Raw genomic sequence first — 9523 nt, forward strand, 5'->3', positions numbered from 1 at the left:
AACCATTTTGGGGAACAGAACATACATATTTGATTTTCCATAATGCAGTTGATTCTAACAGGTCCAGTAGACTTTTCTACTACCACTGCTGTCCACTGTTACCCAAGTATAGGCTAATAAATTATCTGAATCCTGACTTCTTTGAGGATCTCAGAGGTTAGTGAAGGAGAATCATCTATTCACCACTCCCACTTGAACATGGTAGCTAATGCTTCAGCCTTGTCTCTAGCGTCTACCTATTGGACCAGCCATTGCTGCAATCAGAGATATTGCTTCTCATTCTCTTATCAAATAATTGTCTGCCTTTCTTGATCAGATGAGGCAGGGCTGCAAAACTTCAGTCTGGTCTGCTGGTTATAAGATTGCTGAGCTCTATCTATTGCTCACTGTGTACCACTGAAATATCCTGTATATAATCCCAAAGTTGCTCAGGTTGGCGCTGTAGCAGTTACCCACAATGATAGCTCACAATGCCATCACCGCAGTCCCTGCTGGAGGATGCAGGTTCATTAGAGGGACACTCCTTATGCATGAGTAAGCACCAGTTTAATCATCTGCCTCTGTTTGCCCAGGAATTCTACATCCATTCACCCAGGCTGTTGCCTCTGACTCCGTTCACAGTCAGATAGGCCTAATGACAACCTCTTCAAACATTGAGTAAAGGCACTTGAGTGCTAAGCATCTAAGGGTCACCTTACTCACTGCACTGAATCCTGATTTAGGTTTGGACATGGAAACTGCTAGAATCGAACATTGGTTTTTCTGTTTGGAGTTCCAAGGTTCAAAAGGAAGTCGTGCATCTTTTGAGGCAGACAGGAAACCCTCAATTGGTAGCAGCTTATTGCAGAGCCCCTGGGCAATTACTATCTGTTATTATTTCAAAAGTATACTGTGTTACTGGTAATTGACAATTACCCTAGTTAACTGTAGTTACGTTCGGGATCTTTGCTATGACTTCATTACCAAAATGTAGACTATATGTAGCAGACACATTGGAGATTCAGGGGGTCCCAGATCAAAGTAGACTAATATATCATTAAGTTGCCTCCAGGTACCCACATATCACCCTGCTATTAAGCAGTGTTACAGCTAAAGGTCTGTGGATCATTCTTCAATTCATTCAGTTAATTTGATAATGATATAAAATAATGTTGGTGGATAAAGCAGGAAAGTCCATATAATAGCATGTAGAATTAAAGAAGTTTAATTACACCTTTGGACAGTTGCTGGGAAATATGTTTTCGTAGATCCAATGATTTATTTGAAGATTTCTCATTCTCCTGTTCTGATTGCTCATTGATTTTGATAGGTTGGGAATACATAACTTATCATTAGCCTTTTTACTGCTAAGAGAATGATTATCATTTCTGTGTGACAAAAGGAATTCTCGTTTATTTTCAAGATTTACAGTTTAAAAGGTTTTGAAGGTCATGTTAGTAAAGTCAATGTCATATAGAGTGTGACAATTTTGGTAGTATTTTATTGAGATCAATCTAGTAAACCTATTTCTCACCTAATGAAACATACTGAAAATTTTCCTGCATGTTTCCAGCCTAAACAAAGCATCTCTTTGCAGGCACGAAGAAATCTGCTGATGCTGGAAATTCAAGCAACACACACAAAAAATGCTGGTGAACACAGCAGGCCAGGCAGCATCTATAGGAACATTTCGGGCTGGGACCCTTCGTCAGGACTAACTGAAAGAAGAGATAATAAGAGATTTGAAAGTGGGAGGGCCTCCCCCTCCCACTTTCAAATCTCTTACTATCTCTTCTTTCAGTTAGTCCTGACGAAGGGCCTCGGCCTGAAGCGTCGACTGTACTTCTTCCTATAGATGCTGCCTGGCCTGCTGCATTCAAAAACAACTCTTTGTAGCTTCTATCTTTTTATACAGAGTAGAAAAAATAACAGCAATTTTCAACACCAATGTTTGCAATACATCTTTCTATTCCAAAAACTTGCTGCTTAAAATCACAAAACATGAAAACTTTTATTACTTTAAATACTGCAAACAAAATAATTAATTTTTTAAACATTGGTAATCTATCCAAGAAAGCTACGAGAAATAAGGGAGGAGATTGCTAGGACCTGATGGAGGTTTTTTTGCATCTTCATTCACTGCAGGCAGGAAGATGGATGATAGTTACTGTTATTGATTTATTTAAGAAAGGCAATAGAGAGAAGCCAGGCAATTTATTTGGTGATAGGGATAATTATTGGAGAAAACCGTCAGGGACAGGATTTGGAAAGAGTAATAATTCAGGATAGTCAGCATGGCTTTATAGAGGGGAAGTCCTGTCTCACTAACTTGATTGAGTATTTTGAGGAGGTGACCAAAGAAACTGATGGAGGCAGGGAATTAGGTGTTATGCATATGAATTTTAGTAAGCTACTTGACAAGGTCTCACAAGAAGGGCTGGCCCAGCTGGTCAATGTACAAGAGGTCGAAGGCAAGCTGGTTAATTTGGCTCAAAATTGGTATTGATAGGAAGCAGAACAATAGTGAAGGAAGCAATGCACACAATGTGCCAAGACCTTTCATCAGGACTCTGATCAAGGAATCCTGATGAAAGGTCTTGGCCCAAAATGTCAACTGTTTGTTTCCATCTATAGATGCTGCCTGTCCTGCAGAGCTCCTCCAGCATATTGTGTGCATTCTTCTAGATTTCCAGCATCTGCATTATCTCTTGTGTCTGTAATAGTGGAGGAAGGACGTTTTCCTAACTGGAAGTCTGCAATAGGGGTTGGTGCTGGGATCTTTGAGGTTTATGATATATACTAATGACTTGTACGAGAGATATGATTGGTACGTTTATTGATGACAAGAAAATTGGTGATGTTGTGAATGTCAAGGGAAGTTGTGTAAAGATGCAGCAAGATATGGATCAATTAGGCAAATAAGGCCTAGCTTTGACAGATGAAATTTTACCCAATAGGTGTAAGAAGTCAGGTAAGGGTGGGACATATGTACATAGTACATAGTGATACACTAAGGAATGTTGACGAACAGGGAGACCTAAGGGTCCAAATCTATCTCTATGTGGCAACACAGGTGGAAAAGATAGTGAAGAAGGCATATAGCATGATTGTCTTCATAAGTTTGGTATAGATGTTCTGATTTGGGATGTTACATTGCAGCTTTATAAAGCACTATTTGGAACACACTTGGAGAATTGTGTATATTTCTGGTTGCCACACCATCGGAAGAATGTGATTGGGGGTGAAGAGAGTGCAGAGGAGATTCACCAGAATGGTCAAAATCAGGCTTAGTACTGAACTTCTGTATTCAGGTTGAATCAGTATAGATTTAATGTTAGCAACACACATAAAAGTTGCTGGTGAATGCAGCAGGCCAGGCAGCATCTCTAGGAAGAGGTACAGTCAACTTTTCGGGCCGAGACCCTTCGACAGGACTAACTGAAAGAAGAGCTAGTAAGAGATTTGAAAGTGAGAGAGGGAGGGAGAGATCCGAAATGATAGGAGGAGGGGGAGGGATGGAGCCAAGAGCTGGACAGTTGATTGGCAAAAGGGATATGAGAGGATCATGGGACAGGGGGCCTAGGGAGAAAGAAAAGGGGGAGGAGGGAAGCTCAGAGGATGGGCAAGAGGTATAGTGAGAGGGACAGAGAGAGAAAAAGGAGAGAGTGAAAAAGAAAGTGAGTATATAAATAAATAACGGATGGGTTACGAGGGGGAGGTGGGGCATTAGCAGAAGTTTGAGAAGTCAATGTTCATGCCATCAGGTTGGAGGCTACCCAAATGGAATATAAGGTGTTGTTCCTCCAATCTGAGCGTGGCTTCATCTTTACAGTAGAGGAGGCCGTGGATAGACATATCAGAATGGGAATGGGATGTGGAATTAAAATGTGTGGCCACTGGAAGATCCTGCTTTCTCTGGTGTACAGAGCGTAGGTTTTCAGCAAAACAGTCTCCCAGTTTGCGTCGGGTCTCGTCAATATATAGAAGCCCGCATCAGGAGCACCGGACACAGTATATCACCCCAGCCGACTCACAGGTGAAATGTCGCCTCACCTGGAAGGACTGTCTGGGGCCCTGAATGGTGGTAAGGGAGGAAGTGTAAGGGCGTGTGTAGCACTTGTTCTGCTTACAAGGATAAGTGCCAGGAGGGAGATCGATGAGGAGGGATGGGGGGGACGAATGACAAGGGAATTGTGTAAGGAGCAATCCCTGCGGAAAGCGGGGGGGGGGGAGGGAAAGATGTGCTTAGTGGTGGGATCCCACTGGAGGTGGCGGAAGTTACGGAGAATTATATGTTGGACCCGGAGGCTGGTGGGTTGTTGGCGTTTTGGAAGACTTTAGTTAAGAATGGAGATTGGATAGTCTGAGTTCAATTTCCCTGGAGCAAAGGAGACTGAAGGGTGACTTGAAAGAAGCATACAAAATAACGAGAGACGTTGGTATGGCGAATAGTCAAAGTCTTTTTCCTATGATCAAAGAGGGCATAGTTTTAAGATGAGAAGTAAGAATTCTAAAGAGAACCTTATGGTTACATTTTCAACATAGGGAATGTTGTTGATATCTGAATTGCATTGTCAGAAAGGTAGCAAAATCAGATACCTTAAGACCGGGGTCCCCAACCCTTTTCGCACTGCGGACCGGTTTCATATTGACAGTATTCTTGCGGATCGGCCGACGGGGGTGGGGAGAGACTACAGTGACCATGAAGCCTTGCGCAGGCGCCAGTGCACATGCGTGTACGTGCCGACTTTTTCTACAAATCGTCTTTGGCGATTCTGTTCAGGGGGGGTGTTAATCACGAACGCAATATAGGTGATAAGTGGCTAATGCACTTAATTTCATTTCTAAAAGGGTTTATCTAACGAATTTAATATTAAACACACAGCGCATATTTTCATCGCATGAATATAGCGATAAGCCAATTATCAGGGGAGCTTGAAGTAAGTGTTGAACGAACTTCCAGTAGAAGTGGTAGAGACAGGTTTGGTACTATCATTTAAAGAAAAATTGGACAGCTATATGGGCAGGAAAGGAATGGAAGGTTATGGGCTGAGTGCAGGTCGGTGGGACTAGGTGAGAGTAGCGTTCGGCACGGACTAGAAGGTCCGAGATGGCCTGTATCCATGCTGTAATTATTATATGGTTATATAAGTCAATAGCATCATAACATTCTAAGTAACGTTTGGATATTAAACACACAGCACATATTTTCCCTGTATGAACATATAAAATCATTGCAACACACCAATATCGCTGAATCAGTGGGAGCCCTGGGCTTGTTTTCCTGCAACAAAACAGTCCTATCAAGGGGTGATGGGAGACAGCGATACACAAAGGAGGTTCCTTATGTCCAGTCTATTCCGCAATTTAGTTTTCGTTGCATTCATTGCAGAGATATGTTGGAAATGGAAGCAAAGTTTTCAGTGCTTTCCTGACCATCTCAGGATATTTAGCCTTGACTTTGATCCAGAATGCCAGCAGAGGTGTTATCTCAAACATGTTCTTCTGCCCGCCGTCATCTGCAAGCTCGAGGGGTTGATCTCCTTCCCGCGCTGATATGGATGATGCGTGCGTAATGACCTCGCGTGTGTTCAAGCTCAACAGTGGGCATGACAGGGAATGAGGAAAGGTGCAGCTGACTCCTATCGCCAAATCATATCGTTTCCTCGCGGCCCGGTAGCACATGCTTTGCGGCTGGGTGCCGGTCCGCGGCCCGGTGGTTGGGGACTGCTGCCATAAGACAATGAGACCTAGGAGCAAAATTACGACAATCAACCTGTTGTTGTATGAATGAAGTAACTGGAGAAAATTATTAGTAGATGCAAAGCCACTTCTTTATTCAACAAAACAAGGTACAGCAGGGTTCTAATGGAGACACTTTTGGTGGAAAGGTCTGCTGGCCCAACGTGAGGCTTGATATTTTATGGGCCAAACATCAAAGGACAACTCAATATTTACAATGTATGGACAATGCTTTGTTTGAAACCACAAAAAACCTTCACATCTCCTGATTCACATCCACAGCACAGACATTCAAATTAATTTTAATCAGCATTGTCTGGACTGGGATTCTCAGCTTTTAGGAACTCATTGTTCAGAGCTGTTCTCCAAATTAAATGCACAATACACTTTCAGATGGGAACACTGGCAGCCAAAGTCAATTGCTAAATGGATATGTCCTAAACCCAAAAATCACTCTAACACTGCGCATCAAACCTGCTTCACTGTTCCATCATGGCTGGTTTATTAACCCTCTCAACTGCATTTTCCTGCCTTCTCCCCATAACCTTTGACACCCCGATTAATCAAGTACCTATCAATCTCTGCCTTAAATACGCCCAATGACTTGGCCTGCACAGCTGTCTGTGCCAAAGAATTGCACTGATTTCTCACCCTCTGGATAAAGAAATTTTTAGAAACATAGAAACAGAAAACCTACAGCACAATACAGGCACTTCAGCCCACAAAGCTGTGCCGAACATGTCCTTACCTGAGAAATTACCTAGGGTTACCCATAGCCCTCTATTTTTCTAAGCTCCATGTACTTATCCAGGACTCTCTTAAAAGACCCTATCGTATCCGCCTCTACTACCACTGCCAGCAGCCCATTCCACGCACTCACCACTCTCTGCGTAAAAAACTTACCCCTGACATCTCCTCTGTACATACTTCCAAGCACCTTAAAACTGTGCCCTCTCGTGCTAGCCATTTCAGCTCTGGGAAGAAGCCTCTGACTATCTGCACAATCAATGCCTCTCATTATCTTATACACCTCTATCAGGTCACCTTTCATCCTCCATCGCTCCAAGGAGAAAAGGCCGAGTTCACTCAACCTATTCTCATAAGGCATACTCCCCAATCCAGGCAACATCCTTGTAAATCTCCTCTGCATCCTTTCTATGGTTTCCACGTCCTTCCTGTAGTGAGGCGACCAGAACTGAGCACAGTACTCCAAGTGGGGTCTGACCAGCGTCCTATATAGCTTCAACATTACCTCTCAGCCCTTAATATCAATCCCACGGTTGATGAAGGCCAATGCACCATATCCCTTCTAAATCACAGAGTCAACCTGTATAGAAGCTTTGAGTGTCCTATGTACTCGGACCCCAAGATTTCTCTGATCCTCCACATTGCCAAGAGTCTTATCATTAATGCTACATTCTGCCATCATATTTGACCTACCAAAATGAACCACCTCACACTTATCTGGGTTGAACTCCATCTGCCACTTCTAAGCCCAGTTTTGCATCCTATCAATGTCCCGCTGTGAACTCTGACAGCCCCCCACACTGTCCACAACACCTCCAACCTTTCTGTCATCAGCAAATTTACTAACCTATCCCTCAACTTCCTCCTCATCCAGGTTATTTATAAAAATCACAAAGAGTAGGGATCCCAGAACAGATCCCTGAGGCACACTACTGGTTACCCACCTCCACGCAGAATATGACCCATCTACAAACACACTTTGCCTTCTGTGGGCAAGCCAGTTCTAGAGCCACAAAGCAGTGTCCCCTTGGATCCCATGCCTCCTTACTTTCTCAATGAGCCTTGCAAGGGGTACCTTATCAAATGCCTTGCATTTTCTTCATATGAGTACTACATTCAAGAACATTAGACAGAAACTAAAATGGGCAAGGCACAGAAATTGGTAAATTGATAAGCTGATTTATAATTGTCACATGTGGTGAGCTGCAGTGAAATGCTTTAATTTGCATCCGCCCAGACAGATCACTCCATGCACAAGTACATAGAGGAAGTACAAAATTAAAAACAAAAACAGAATGCAGAACATGGTGTTGCAGTTAGAAAAAGTGCAGTGCATGTTTGACAATATGGGTAAATGGGATTGTTGTATGGATGAATAGATCAGCAAGAGTGAGAGGTGCTGAAGAGATTTCTGACTTTATGACTATTCAGTCTACAAAATAAATATTTCCAGAAAGAAAATAATAATATAGGCTTTGATGTGACATGCAATGTACTTATAATTAGATGGAGGAATTTTTGGGGGACCGATTATTCAACGTTGCTACAGCACAGGCTGCCCTCAAGCTGATGTGACCCATATCAGACTGAATCCAAGCCACCGTCCAGCCTCATCACACACAGTGCCCACCAACATGCTCTCATCTTTAATGGAGAGGGGAGTGGGGAAGGTGAGGCAAAATCTCTGACCACCCCCAACCCTTTTCAATCACTTCAGAATATACCTTTAAGAAGTAACAAAAAGGGACAGAATTCCAAAAGGGGCCTTGTCCTAAGGCCCTGCCCTGGAAAATCCCAATCAGCCTTTAACAACTCACTGCTGTCGAAGGCTTTTGAAGAACTGATTAAAAAGAATAAATCAATTTCAAAATTTTGTGAGTTGTAAAAAAAAGCACGTAAATGTGGTTAAAAACATCATAGAATACTAACAATCAATTAAAGTCACTAAACAGAGTAAAATAGATAAAGCACCCATTTTCTTCTGCACCATCTCTTCATCAAGTCCTTGCAGCAAGGCAGACAATAGAGCAGGCTGGCATCTAACTCCAAGTTAAATCAGATACACAAGAAAATGTTAAACAAACAGAGCTTCACATAGCTGAGAGCCAGCACTATTCTATAGAAAGATCAACTATTAGTCACCTCAAATCAGCTTACATGGAGCCACCTTGCATTCTTTGTGTGTTCTTATTTCTCACCGGTGTGCATTCAGGTGGAAACATACTGCCCTGCAGATAACTCATAACCATTCAGTGTTAGAGCCTGTTGTCGCATGAATGAAGTCACCAGAGAGAAGTACTGGCAGACATGAAGCAGTTTCTTGATTCAACAAATTATCACAAATAAGCTGACAGCCTCTGGAATCCATAAGACCATAGGACATAGAAGCAGAATTAGGCCATTCAACCCATCGAGTCTGCTCCATCATTCCATCATGGCTGATCCCAGATCCCATTCAACCCCATACACCTGCATTCTCGACATATCCTTTGTGTCCTGACTGACCAGGAAAAGATCAGCTTCTGCCTTAAATACACACATGGACTTGACCTCCACCTCAGTCTGTGGCAGATCATTTCACGGGTTCAGTACTCGCTGGCTAAAAGTTCCCGCTTACCTCTAAAAGGATGCCCCTCAATTTTAAGGCTGTTCCCCCTAGTTCCAGATGCCCCCAACATTGGAAACACCCACCCTATCTAGTCCTTTCAACATTTGGATTTCAATGAGATCGCCCCACATTCTTCTGAATTCCATTGTGTGCAGGCCCAAAGCTGCCAAACGCTCCTTATATGTTAACCCCTTTATTCCTAGAATCATCCTCCTGAGCCACCTCTGGACTCTCTCCAATGACAATACATCCTTTCAGATATACAGGGCTTGAAACTCTTGACAATACTGCAGGTGTGGCTTGACTGGTATGTAATAAAGGTTCAGCGTTATCTCCTTGCTTTCATATTCTATTTCCCTTGAAATAAATGCCAACATTGCATTTGCCTTCTTTACCACAGACTCAACCTGTGAATTAAACTTCTGGGAGTCTTGCACAAGGACTCCT

Source organism: Mobula hypostoma, chromosome 2 (assembly GCF_963921235.1).
Source record: "Mobula hypostoma chromosome 2, sMobHyp1.1, whole genome shotgun sequence".
Taxonomy (NCBI): domain Eukaryota; kingdom Metazoa; phylum Chordata; class Chondrichthyes; order Myliobatiformes; family Myliobatidae; genus Mobula; species Mobula hypostoma.